Raw genomic sequence first — 14449 nt, forward strand, 5'->3', positions numbered from 1 at the left:
CTCTGAGCTAAGACTCTATGGTAAAACTCTAAACTCTTAACTAAAACTAAAGTAAACTAGAACTCTAACAAAAACTCTAAGCTAAGACTCTAAGCTAAAAGCTCTAAACTCTTAACTAAAACTAAACTAAACTAGAACTCTAACAAAAACTCTAAGCTAAGACTCTAAGCTAAAAAACTCTAAACTCTTAACTAAAACTAAACTAAACTAAAACTCTAAGCTGAGACTCTAAGCTAAAACTCTAAACTCTTAACTATTACTAAACTAAACTTCAACTTTAACAAAAACTCTAAGCTAAGACTCTAAGCTAAAACTCGAGAGTCTCAACTATTACTAAACTAAACTTCAAGTCTAACAAAAACTCTAAGCTAAGACTCTAAGCTAAAAAACTCTAAAATCTTAACTAAAACTAAAATAAACTAGAACTCTAACAAAAACTCTAAGCTAAAACTCTAAACTCTTAAGTAAAACTAAAATTTAACAAAAACTCTAAGCTAAGACTCTAAGCTAAAACTCTAAACTCTTAACTATAACTAAACTAAACTTCAACTTTAACAAAAACTCTACGCTAAGACTCTAAGATAAAACTATAAAATCTTAACTAAAACTAAACTAGAACTCTAATTAAAACTCTAAGACTAAGCTAAAACTCTAAACTAAACTAGAACTTCAACAAAAAACTCTAAACTAAGACTCTAAGCTAAAAACTCGAAACTCTTAACTAAAACTGAACTAAACTACAACTTTAATTAAAACTATAAGCTATGACTCTAAGCTAAAACTCTAAATTCTCAACTATAACTGAACTAAACTTCAACTCTAGCTAAAACTCTAACCTAAGACTCTCTGGTAAAACTCTAAACTATTAACTAAAAATAAACTAAACTAGAACTCTAACTAAAACTCTAAGCTAAGACTCTAAGCTAAAAACTCTAAACTCTTAATTAAAACTAAACTAAACTAGAACTCTAACAAAAACTCTAAGCTAAAAAACTCTAAACTCTTAACTAAAACTAAACTAAACTAGAACTCTAAGAAAAACTCTAAGGTAAGACTCTAAGCTAAAACTCGAAACTCTTAACTAAAACTTAACCAAACTACAACTTTAACTAAAACTCTAAGCTATGACTCTAAAATAAAACTCTTAATTCTTAACTATAACTAAACTAAAACTTCAAATCTAACTAGAACTCTAAGCTAAGACTCTATGGTAAAACTCTTAACTCTTAACTATAACTAAACTAAACTACAACTCTAACTAAAACTCTAAGCTATGACTCTAAGGTAAAACTCTAAACTCTTAACTAAAAATAAACTGAATTAAAACTCTAACAAAAACTCTAAGCTAAAAAACTCTAAACTCTTAACTAAAACTAAACTAAACTAGAACTCTAACAAAAACTCTAATCTAAGACTCTAAGGTAAAAATCGAAACTCTTAACTAAAACTAAACTAAACTAGAATTCTAAGTAAAACTATAAGCTAGGACTCTAAGCTAAAACTCTAAATCCTTAACTGTAACTAAACTAAACTTCAACTCTAACTAAAACTCTAATCTAAGACTCTATGGTAAAACTCTAAACTCTTAACTAAAACTAAACTAAACTATAACTCTAACAAAAACTCTAAGCTAAGACTAAGCTAAAAACTCTAAACTCTTGACTAAAAATAAACAAAAATAGAGCTCTAACATAAAACCATACGCTAAAACTCTAAGCTCTTAACAATTACTAAACTAAACTTCAACTTTAACAAAAACTCTAAGCTAAGACTCTAAGCTAAAATTCTAAACTCTTAACTATTAGTAAACTAAACTTCAACTTTAACAAAAACTCTAAGCTAAGACTCTAATCTAAAACTCTAAAATCTTAACTATTACTAAACTAAACTATAACTTAAACAAAAACTCTAAACTAAGACTCTAAGCTAAAAACTATAAACTCTTAACTAAAACTAAAATAAACTAGAACTATAATAAAAACTCTAAGCTAAGACTCTAAGCTAAAACTCTAAACTCTTAACTATTACTAAACTAAACTTCAACTTTAACAAAAACTCTAAGCTAAGATTCTGATCAAAAACTCTAAACTATTAACTAAAACTAAACTAGAACTTCAACAAAAACTCTAAGCTAAGACTCTAAGCTAAAAACTCTAAACTCTTAACTAAAACTAAAATAAACTAGAACTCTAACAAAAACTCTAAGCTATGACTCTAAGCTAAAATTCTAAACTCTTAACTAAAACTAAACTAAACTAGAACTCTAACAAAAACTCTAAGCTATGACTCTAAGGTAAAACTCTAAACTCATAACTAAAATTAAACTAAACTAGAACTCTAACAAAACTCTAAGCTAAGACTCTAAGCTAAAACTCGAAACTCTTAACTAAAACTTAACCAAACTATAACTTTAAGTAAAATTCTAAGCTATGACTCTAAGCTAAAACTCTAAATTCTTAACTGTAACTAAACTAAACTAAACAAGAACTCTAAATAAAACTCTAAGCTAAGACTCTAAGCTAAAAACCCTAAACTCTTAACTAAAACTAAACTAAACTAGAACTCTATCAAAAACTCTAAGCTAAGACTCTAAGCTAAAAACTCTAAACTTTTAACTAAAACTAAACCAAACTAAAACTCTAAGCTAAGTTTCTAAGGTAAAACTTCAAACTCTTACCTATAACTAAGTTGTGGGTGAAAAGGATGGGTACTTCAATTTGTTAAATGGGTTTAGGAGGGACATTAAGAAAAGAACTTGTTCTGAAATGCCTTTTGAAAAGTATTGCTTAGTGTTGGGCATTCAAAGACTTGTAAAGTAAAGTTGTGGGTGAAAAGGATGGGTACTTCGACTTGTAAAATGGGTTTAGGAGGGACATTAAGAAAAGAAATTGTTGTGAAATGCCCTTTGAAAAGTATTGCTTGGTGTTGGAGCATTCAAAAAGCTGTATAGTAAAGTTGTGGGTGAAAAGGATGGGAACTTCAACTTGTAAAATGGGTTTAGGAGGGACATTAAGAAAAGAACTTGCTGTAAAATGCCATTTGAAAAGTATTGCTTGATGTTGGAGCATTCAAAAAGCTGTAAAGTAAAGTTGTGTGTGAAAAGGATGGGTACTTCAACTTCTAAAATGGGCTTAGGAAGGACATTAAGAAAAGAAATTGTTCTGAAATGCCTTTGAAAAGTATTGCTTGGTGTTGAAGCATTCAAAAAAGCAGTATAGTAAAGTTGTGGGTGACAAGGATGGGTACTTCAATTTGTAAAATGGGTTTAGGACGGTCACTAAGTAAAGAACTTGTTCTGAAATGCCTTTGAAAAGTATTGCTTGGTGTTGGAACATTCAAATAGCTGTAAAGTAAAGTTGTGGGTGTAAAGGATGGGATACTTCAATTTGTAAAATGGGTTTAGGAGGGACATTAAGAAAAGAACTTGTTCTGAAATGCTCTTGAAAAGTATTGCTTGGTGTTGGCGCATTCAAAAAGCTGTATAGTAAAGTTGTGGGTGAAAAGCATGGGTACTTCAATTTGTAAATTGGGTTTAGGAGGGACATTATGAAAAGAACTTGTTCTGAAATGCCTTTTGAAAAGTATTGCTTGGTGTTGGGGCATTCAAAAAGCTGTAAAGTAAAGTTGTGGGTGAAAAGGATGTGAAATTCAACTTGTAAAACGGGTTTAGGAAGGACATTAAGAAAATAACTTGTTCGGAAATGCCCTTTGAAAAGTATTGCTTGGTGTTGGAGCATTCAATAGGCTGTAAAGTAAAGTTGTGGGTGAAAAGGATGGGTACTTCAACTTGTAAAATGGGGTTAGAAAGGACATTAAGAAAATAACTTGTTCTTAAAATATATCATAACTCCTTAAAAAAGAATTAAAAATTGGGGGCTCAGGGGGCCCTTTGGGGTGGCGAGGGACCTTTGAGGACCGGGAGTTTCCTTTGGGGTTGGGATAGGGGATCGGAACCCTTTGGGGTGTGGGGTAGAGGACCTCACGACACTGTTCAAATGGAACTTGTATATTATAACGACCACAGAGTTTCACCCTCAAATTCTCTTCTAAAACCTCTTCTAAATTCATCTTTTAAAATGTCTCTAACTGTTTCGCCGAAATAATTCCCTAAAATTTCTAAAACGATGTCGCCCAAATAACCCCTAAACGTAATTTCTGCGTGTTCCTTTTGTTTTTGGCATCCCTGCGCTGTCACATTTCAAATTACTAAGAAACCCTTTCGTGAATCAATAATTCCCCTTAGAAACAACAATTAATTCCCCCTTCTTGACAAATCAATCAACCAAGACATCGATAATTTCGGAGACCACACTGCCTTTCCATGACGATAAATAAAAGTTCAAATAGGGATAAAATCCTTTTAATAGACAGTGATGATAGAAATTCACAAAAATACCAGATATTTCGGTCACATATACAGTGACCGTCATCAGTAGTAAAACTAAAATAAAACAATTTAAAACAAAAGTTTATATACTAAATCAAATAACACTACATATTGTTTGAATCTCTAATTCTTTTCAAAGCAAAGGCGGAAGCTATTCTCTTTGACCTTCTTGGATTCGGTTCATTAGCGTTCAATGATATAACATTTGGACAAAGGTCAACTACATTGGTTGAATTGAACTTTACTCTGTCAGATTTTAATAAATTATCATAGATAGAGTTTAGCCCATATTTACCTGTATTTCGATTCAAAGCAATACTCTTGAATAAGATTTTCTTTATTTCAAGAATTTCACGAAAATTTTGCTTTAAACCCCTATCTCTAGAAATCATAGAGATATTCTCGAACAAAATAAAATGGTCTGGAAAATTAAAATTATATTCAGAAAGGGCTGAAGTGAAATCTTCAGACTTAGAAACTTGCTTTAAAGCCGAAGAAATAGAATCTTTGTGTTGTAATAATCTCATTTCCAAACTCTGGTTAGTACGTCCCACATATGAGCTTCCACAAGTACATGGGATCTGATAAACCCCACTTTGCTGCCCCAATGAAGGTAGATCCTTCCCAGAATTTAGAAAACTACCCAAAGTATTATTACTCTTTAAAGCTACCCTTAGACCATTGCTTTGTAAAATTCTTTTAAGTTTTTCACTTAGCCCGGGTACATATGGTAAGGAACTAAAAAACTCCTTTTCCCGAGTTGTCTCAAAGACTTCCTTAGAAATCTCTAGAAACGTTTTTCTTCTTTTTGAAAAAGTCTGGTTAATTAACCATTCTGGATACATGTTACTTATTAGTATTTTCCTTAGAAAAGACAACTCCTCCTCAACAAATTTTGGAGAGCAAATACTAAAAATCCGATCAGTTAAAGAAATGATCGAACCAATTTTTACTTGGCGAGCGTGACCGGAACTATAAGACAAAAATCTATTGTTATTTGTCGGTATTCTGTAAATTTTAAAATCCAGACTATTTTGATTTTTCAAAAGAAGAACATCAAGGAAAGGAAGTTTCCAATTCTCTTCAAATTCAACAGTAAACTTTAACTCCTCCCCCAAACAATTAAAATGTTCCAAAAATCCTTTTAATTCCTACTCCCCATAATCCCATACTAAAATAATAACGTCCATATACCAGCCACAGAAAACATGTTTTAAAAAATATTAATCCAACGCAAATTGTTACAATATTCCACTCAAAAATATTACCTAATAAAGGGGATAAAGAGGCTCCCATAGGTATATAATTTATTTGTTCGAAATACTTCCCTCTGAATTGAAAAAAATAAGAGAACTTATTGCACAACCTTACTAAATTCATAATTATAGAAACTTCCAAATCTGTTTTGCCACTAATCAAATCCAAATTTCTTAAGAGCTTTCCTTCTAGAAGAGTTTCGGCTGCTTCTACATCAGTATTTGTGTACATTGATACAATGTCGAAGCTTAAAAGCAAAAAACTTGAAGAAATTTCTACTTTTTCAGTTTTTCAACTAAATTCGAAGACTTCTTAATGTACGAAATTTGTGTAGACAAAAGTGGTTTACAGATTGACACTAACCACATGCTCAAAACACTTGTTGATGACCTTGTACTTGACAAAATTGGTCGTAATGGTAGGTTAGGCTTATGAATTTTGGGAAGTCCATATAACTTAGGGCACAAGGAACTGCGTAGCAGGCATTTGTAATAAAGTTGAGGTGTAATTTTTCCTTCATCCTTTAAAGATTTCCCTGGAAAATCTTATATCAAAAAAGGTTAGTGTAAGTGACTTTTGTTTTATTCAACAAACAGGAAAAAATCACTTCAATCATGACTTTCGCCTTTCCAGATAAAGATTGCTAAAAAAGTTTTCGAAATTATCAACAAATAATGCGGTAATACCTTCGTCAATTCTTGGACCAGGTGTGGTTAATTTTTCATCAAGAACTTTAGCGATGCAAGAACAATCAGTGCTTAAAAAGCGTCCAAAATTTTGTTTTAAACCGGATAAAGTCCTCGTGGAAGACATTATCTCTTCAATAGAAACATCTTTGCTTAAAAATGCAAATTTAATAAAAAGATGTTAGCTTAGTAAGAGCTTCTACTGTAAAAACCCTGTCTAATTTTGTATTGAAACCGAATTGTCCGAGTACGACCATCAAAGACATAAGAATTCTTAAAAACTTGAAAAAGGATAGTTCAATTACCATTACAAAAGCAGATAAGAGTAACACTTTAGTTGTGATGAATACTGAGGACTACGAATCAAAATTAAGAAGTTTACTAGAGGATGAAAAAACATACAAGAAGCTATCGTTTAATCCAACAGACTCTTTTACAAATAAGTTTAAGAACGAATTGAATTGCTTAAAGGATGAAGAAAAATTACACCTCAACTTTAATATAAATGCCTTCCACGCAGTTCCTTGTGCCCTAAATTATATGTATTTCCCAAAATTCATAAGCCTAACCTACCATTACGAACAAGTACAAGGTCACCAACAAGTGTTTTGAGCAAATGGTTAGTGTCAATCTGTAAACCACTTTTGTCTACACAAATTTTGTTTATTAAAAAATCTTCGAATTTGGTTGAAAAACTGAAAAAAGTAGAAATTTCTTCGAATTCTTTGCTTTCAAGCTTCGACATTGTATCAATATACACAAATATTGATGTAGAAGCAGCCGAAACTCTTCTAGAAGGAAATCTCTTAAGAAATTTGGATTTGATTAGTGGCAAAACAGATTTGGAAGTTTCTGTAATTATGAATTTAGTAAGGTTGTGCAATAAGTTCTCTTATTTTTTTCAATTCAGAGGGAAGTATTTCGAACAAATAAATGGTTTACCGATTGGTGCCTCTTTATCCCCTTTATTATCTAATATTTTTGTGGAGAATATTGTAAAAATTGCGTTAGATTCATATTTTTTAAAATATGTTTTCTGTGGCTGGTCTATGGATGTCATTATTTCAGTATGGGATTAAGGGGAGAAGGACCTAAAAGGATTTTTGGAACGTCTTAATTTTTTGTAAGGAGATTTAAAGTTTACTGTTGAATTTGAAGAGAATGTGAAACTTCATTTCCTTGATGTTCTTCTTTTGAAAAATCAAAATAGTCTGGATTTTAAAATTTACAGAAAACCGACAAATAACAATAGATTTTTGTCTTATAGTTCCGGTCACGCTCGCCAAGTAAAAATTGGTTTGATCATTTCTATAACTCATCGGATCTTTAATCTTTGCTCTCCAAAATTTGTTGAGGAGGAGTTGTCTTTTCTAAGGAAAATACTAATAAGTAACATGTATCCAGAATGGTTAATTAACCAGACTTTTTCAAAAAGAAGAAAAAGGTTTCTAGAGATTTCTAAGGAAGTCTTTGAGACAACTTGAGAGAAGGATTTTTTTAGATCCTTACCATATGTACCCGGGCTAAGTGAAAAACTTAAAAGAATTTTACAAAGCAATGGTCTAAGGATAGCTTTAAAGAGTAATAATACTTTGGGTAGTTTTCTAAATTCTGGGAAGGATCTACCTTCATTGGGGCAACAAAGTGGGGTTTATCAGATCCCATGTACTTGTGAAAGCTCATATGTGGGACGTACTAACCAGAGTTTGGAAATGAGATTATTACAACATAAAGATTCTATTTCTTCGGCTTTAAAGCAAGATTCTAAGTCTGAAGATTTCACTTCAGCCCTTTCGGAACATATTTTTAATTTTCCAGACCATTTTATTTTGTTCGAGAATGTCTCTTTGATTTCTAGGGATCGGGGTTTAAAGCAAAATTTTCGTGAAATTCTTGAAATAAAAAAAATCTTATTCAAGAATATTGCTTTGAATTGGGATACAGGTGAATATGGGCTGAACTCTATCTATGATAATTTATTAAAATCTGACAGAGTAAAGTTCAAGTTACCCAATGTAGTTGACCTTTGTCCAAATGTTATATCATTGAACGCTAATGAACCGAATCCAAGAAGGTCAAAGAGAATAGCTTCCGCCTTTGGTTTGAAAAAAATAAGGGATTTAAATAATATGTAGTTTTATTTTATTTAGTATATGAACTTTTGCTTTATATTGTTTTATTTTAGTTTTACTACTGATGACGGTCACTGTATATGTGACCGAAATATCTGTTTTTTTTATGAAGTTATATCAATTACTGTCTATTTAAATGATTTTATCCCTTTTTGAACTTTTATTTATAGCCAAGACATCATCTGTCAGACATTAAAAAACTTCGCCCCGGAAACAATTCTACTGGTCGAACTTCAAAGATATTAATAAACTTTGCCCCGGAAAAAATTCTCTTGGAAATACATCAAAGGCATTAATAAACTTCACCCATTCCTTTTTCATGACAAATCAATCAATCTTGACATCACCTGTCGGACATTAATCAATAATCCAGAAAACATCCATCAAAGTGAGAAAAATACTGTTTTTTCATTCTCACTGACAAAAACCATAAAACAGACATAAATTGATGTTGACATCCATGAAAAACATCAAATAAATTAACCAACACACATAACCGTTCAAGAAACGTGTCCATAAAAGTGGGAAAATTCATGTTTTTTCAAGTGAGAAAAATCCTGTTTTTTCATTCTCAGTGAGAAAACCATCTCCCTAGGGACTCTATGCCCATATATGGTGTGGGCGTGGGAGTATAAGATAGCTTTCTACTTACTTCTAAGAAAAATTTGCTATCTTTCTCAGAAAAATTGCTAATTCGAACATATTTGACTGTGTTAAGACTGTTAAGTAAAAGTATGTTAGTATTAAGGAAAAAACTTGATGCTTCGAAGGGAAATTCTTTTAGTGTTAAGTAAAAGTTTGGTAGTATTAAGGAAGAATTTTGTTACTTTGAAGGGAAGATTTGTTAGTGTTAAGGGAAACTTGCTAGTTCTGACAGAAAAGTTGTTATCACAATCAAAAAATTTTTACTTCTGAGAAAAATTTGTATCTTTGGCAGAAAACTTGCTAGTTCGAACAGAAAACGTGTTATCACTGACGAAAAATATTATTTCTAAGAGAAATTTGAGTGTGTTAATTAAAAGTTTGTTAGTTTTAAGGAAAAAAATTGATACTTCGAAAGGAAAATATGTTATTTTTAAGGAAAACATGCTACTTCTGGCAGAAAACTTGTTATCATAACGAAAAATTGTTAATTCTAAGAAAAATTTGGTATCTTTGACAGAAAATTTGCTTTTTCGAACAGGAAACGTACTATTAGTGACTAAAAATATTATTTCTAAGAGAAATTTGCGTGTGTTAAGTAAAAGTATGTTAGTATTAAGGAAAAAGTTGATGCTTCGAAGAGAAAATCTGTTAGTGTGAAGTAAAATTTTGGTAGTATTAAGGAAGAATGTGGTTACTTTGAAGAAAAGATTTGTTAGTGTTAAGCAAAACATGCTACTTCTGACAGAAAAGTTGTTATCACAAACAAAAAAATTTTACTTCTAAGAAAAATTTGGTATCTTTGACAGAAAATTTGCTAGTTCGAACAAAAAACGTGTTATCACTGACGGAAAATATTATTTCGAAGAGAAATTTGGGTGCGTTAGGTAAAAGTATGTTATTATTGAGGAAGAATTTTGTTACATCGAAGAGACAATTTGTTAGTGTTAAGGAAAACTTGGTACTTCTGACAGAAAAATCGTTATCATAGCGAAAAATTGCTACTTCTAAGGAAAATTGTGTATGTTTAACAGAAAGTTTGTTATTTCTAACAGTTCTAACATATAAGTAGTCATCATAACAAAAAAAATGCTACTTCTAAGAAAGTGTCAAGGAAAATTGTGTATGTTTGACAGAAAGTTTGTTACTTCTTACAGATAAGTAGTCATCATAACAAAAAAATGCTACTTCTAAGAAAGTGTCTGTGATTTGGGGGATGTGGTGATGGCAGAGGGGTGTCTTAGAGTAGTTATAGTGAAAAATTGCGTTATCATAGCGAAAAATTGTTACTTCTAAAGAAAATTGTGTATGTTTGACAGAAAGTTTGTTACTTCTTACAGCTAAGTAGTCATCACAACGAAAAAACGCTACTTCTAAGAAAGTGTCTGTGATTGGGGGATGTGGTGATGGCAGAGGGGTGTCTTAGAGTAGTTATAGTGCTGCACTGTGGGCTGAATTGCTTGCGAAAGCCCGAATGAATGACTAGAAAATACAATTTTTAGCGAGAAATGTCTGAAAAGTGTTTGGGGAGATGGGGTGATGAGAAGGGATGTCATAGAGTAGCTATAGTGCAACATTATGAGGTGAAATTCTTAGAGTATCTAACACTAGTAAAGAAAAAAAGGGGGAGGGCTTCTCTGTTTTCAAAGGGGGGGAGTGTCGTGTGGAGAGCTGGCACTAGTGTGAAAACAGTGTAGTAGCGCCATTCCGCTCTGGACCATAAGTATACTTTTTTACCAGTTTGGACTTCTACTCTTCTCGCACAGGGATGCTCTGACGTTAGAGGGTTGCTGTAGAAATTATATGATAATTTCCCTATTATTAATACCTTTAAATTATCCCGAGCGAGACCGTTTCTTAGCCACTTTTATCACCTAGTCGAAGCCCGTATTCCGTCCCAGGCATGAGTAGATATAGATCAAACTTCCCCACTGCACGTAGGAAGGCCAGATTCCGTCCCTCAAAAAGAGTAGACACAGACCAAACTCCCCCACAGCGCACTGGGCGGATGGTAACAAGAATTTCTCGAAATAGAATTTCCCTTCCTTTTTATGTTTTGATATTTTGGTAAAAACGTACCCTAGGCTAAGAGAAACTGCTCGGGTGGGGGGGGACTGGATACTTCCTCGGAGGTGACCAGGGAACAGGTCGGTACCTTAGTGGAGGGAGGTAGGATGAACATAAATGTACGCCTGGAAATTAGCGCTTTTCGTAACGATAAAAAAATAAAACAGTGTTTAGCTGGTGACGAGAAAACGGTTGCTCTCCCTCGGAGTCCTCTCCCTTTCGTCTTACCTTAAATTTGGCATGTCATTATTTTTCGTTACAGAGGTACAATAATGGCTAAAAACTACATATATTATCAATGTTCCCTCTGAACATGATGGCCACTAGGTGCGAGCTGGAAAATATTGCAAGGATAATGTGAAGTAACCATGAATTTATCTTAATAAAAAGGGGTATTTCCTTAACAGCTCTTAATATGTCTTAAGTTTCGTCTAATATCATTCCCCCCTCCCCTACCCTCTTGACTTGCAGGCCAGAAGCCCCGGTTTTCTATAATAGATGGTTCTTTTGCGTATATTATAATATGACATTTTCATCTTTTATTTTTTTCGTGTTTTTTAGTTGTCTTTTTCATGTTTTATTGCTTATTAATTTGTTTTCATTTACAGTATCTGTGTTTTTAGGACGTAGTCTTTAGGAAGAGTAAGACACGCATTTCCCCTTTATTAATATCTTGAAAGCAAATACCCCCCGGAGTGTATCAAATTTGGCAGTAAACATGTCGTTCTAACTTCTGCCAAAAAATGGGAAATCTCACAAATATTAGGTCACTGATGGGATGGGGGAGGAGGCGGTGTCGCCTGGGTGAAATTCCATGGCAGGGTCGTGTGTTTTGTGGGGCGTTATGATTGGCTTTGGGTGCAAGAAACTTGAATGATGGGATTCAGAACCATAGTTTATATTAGGAAATGCCTGAAAGATTTCCCGGGGGTAGCGATGTTGGTGGGTGGGGGTTTTGTTTAATATCATCCATAATTTACCAATGTGGTATGCAATGTTATTGACTAAAATAGTCTAGAGCTCAAAGATAAGTCAGGAGGTGGACCTATTGTTAGGATATTTTTTAATATTCATAAATTTATTTTAATGAAAAAGGGGTATTTCCTTTAAAGCTTCTAATATGGTTTAAATTGCATCTAATATCACTCCCTCTCCCCTACTCCCCGGGGTTGCAGGCTAGAAGCCCCCCCGTTTTCTATAATAGATGGTTCTTTTTTGCGTATACGATAATATGACATTTTTCGTGTTTTTTGCTGTCTTTTTTTATGTTTTATTGCTTGTAAATTTGTTTTTATTTTCATTGTCTGTGTTTTTAAGATTTATTGTTTGGGACGAGTAAGAAACGCATTTCCCCTTTATTAATATCTTGAAAGAAAATACTCCCCCGGAGTGTATCAAACTTTTCCAGTAAACACACTGTTCTAACGACTGCCAAAAAAATGAGGAATCTCACTAATATAGGTTACCCATGGGGTTGGGGAGGGAGCGGTGTCACATGGGTGAAATTCTCTGGTAGTGTCGGGTATTTTTTGGGGGCATTATGATTAGCTTGGGGTGCAAAAGGCTTGAATCATGGGATTTAGAACCATAATTTTTATTAGAAAATACTTTGTAGGGGTGTTATGATTGGCTTGGGGTGCAAAAAACTTGAATCACGGGACTCAGAATCAAAATTTTTATTAGGAAATATTTTGTGGGGCGTTATGATTGGCTTGGGATGCAAAAAAATTGAATCACGGGATTCAGAGCCATAATGTTTATTAGGAAATGCCTGAAAGATTTCTTGGGGGAGGGGAGATGTAGCGATGTCGTGGGTTGGGGGCCTTCCCCTAGTATCGGGGGGGTTGTAGGCTAGAAGCACCCCTCCCCCCCGGTTTCCATAAGAGATGGTTCTCTTTTGTGTATATGATAATATGACATTTTCATCTTTTATTTTTTGTCGTACCTGTGAATTTTGTCTAGTAGCAACGTGGGGGAGTTTAGCTGGGGGTGTGTCTGGAAAGGCATCGTAGGGGTTTTTCGCCTAGAAAATGTCGAAAGGGGGAGTTTTGCTAGCTGGGGGTTTGTCTGGAAAAACATCGCAGGGTATTTCAGTCACCTGGGAATTTTGTCTAGAAACAACGCGGGAGTTCAACCACCTTTGGAGACATGTTTTTGTCTAGAAAAGCATTGCAGGAGAGTTTTTCTAGCTAGGAATTTTGTCTGGAAAAACATCGCAGGGGATTTCAACCACCTGGGTGTGTGTCTAGACAGGATTTTGCCTAGTAACAACGCAGGGGAGTTTCCTATGGCTTTTAATAGAAAAGCCTTGTGGGGGATTTCAGCCACTTAGGAATTTCTTCTAGACATGATTTTACATAGAAATAACACAGGGAATTTCAAACGCCTGGGAAATTTGTCTAGTAACAACGTGGGGGAGTTTTGCTAGCTGGGGATGTGTCTGGAAAAACATCATAGGGGATTTCTGCCATCTGGGAATTTTGTCTAAAAACTACGCCGGGGAGGTCAGCCACCTGGGAACATGTCTCGACATGATTTTGCCTAGAAACACAATTTTGCATAGTAAAAGGGTAAAGAAAGTGTCCTTTAAATCTAACATGCCGAATCTTGCCTGCACCTGCATAATCTTGCCTGGACATGTCTAATCTTGCCTGGACACGCCTAATCTTGCCTGGGCGGGAATTTTGCCTAGAAACAGGTGTAAGGAGCTAGGGGCTTATTATTAAAACTTGTGCATTATACGGACCTCATTCAGAGTAGTTGAAACACCTGGGAATTTTACCTAAAATTGTGACACCTGATCTTGCCAAATCTTGCCTGGGCGGGAATTTCACCTAGAAACAGGATGTGCCGCGTGAAGTCAGAGGGCTCCAGTAGAAATCCAATGTTATTTTCCCTATGGTTGCCGTGACGTCAGAGGGCTTTGGTAGAAACATGGGTTGGGCCTCAGTAGAAAGTAGTAGGCCCCCACTACTCGCCCTATAAGGTAAGATACAGGAAGCACAAACATTATATCTTGTACTGATAATTTGCCCTTAGGATAGGCTTCACCAACTGTTGTTCTTACAAGAATTATTTGTTTTGGGGTTCAAATGCAGAGTTATCCATAATTTTGGCTAAGAGACACAAACTGGGTTAAACTTAACCTTGAAAGTTAGAAAAATAGCAACGTTCAGTTTAAGATTAGTAGATTACTTGTCGGAAAAAATATGTCAGACAAGTACCTTTAAAAAAAATCAACACAGCTTGATAAGTAAATGTATATGAGATAAAGAGAA

The sequence above is a fragment of the Artemia sp. Qi Xiang Cuo genome, chromosome 4 (genome assembly GCF_049724085.1).
Source record: "Artemia sp. Qi Xiang Cuo chromosome 4, ASM4972408v1, whole genome shotgun sequence".
NCBI classification, from domain to species: Eukaryota; Metazoa; Arthropoda; class Branchiopoda; order Anostraca; family Artemiidae; genus Artemia; species Artemia sp. Qi Xiang Cuo.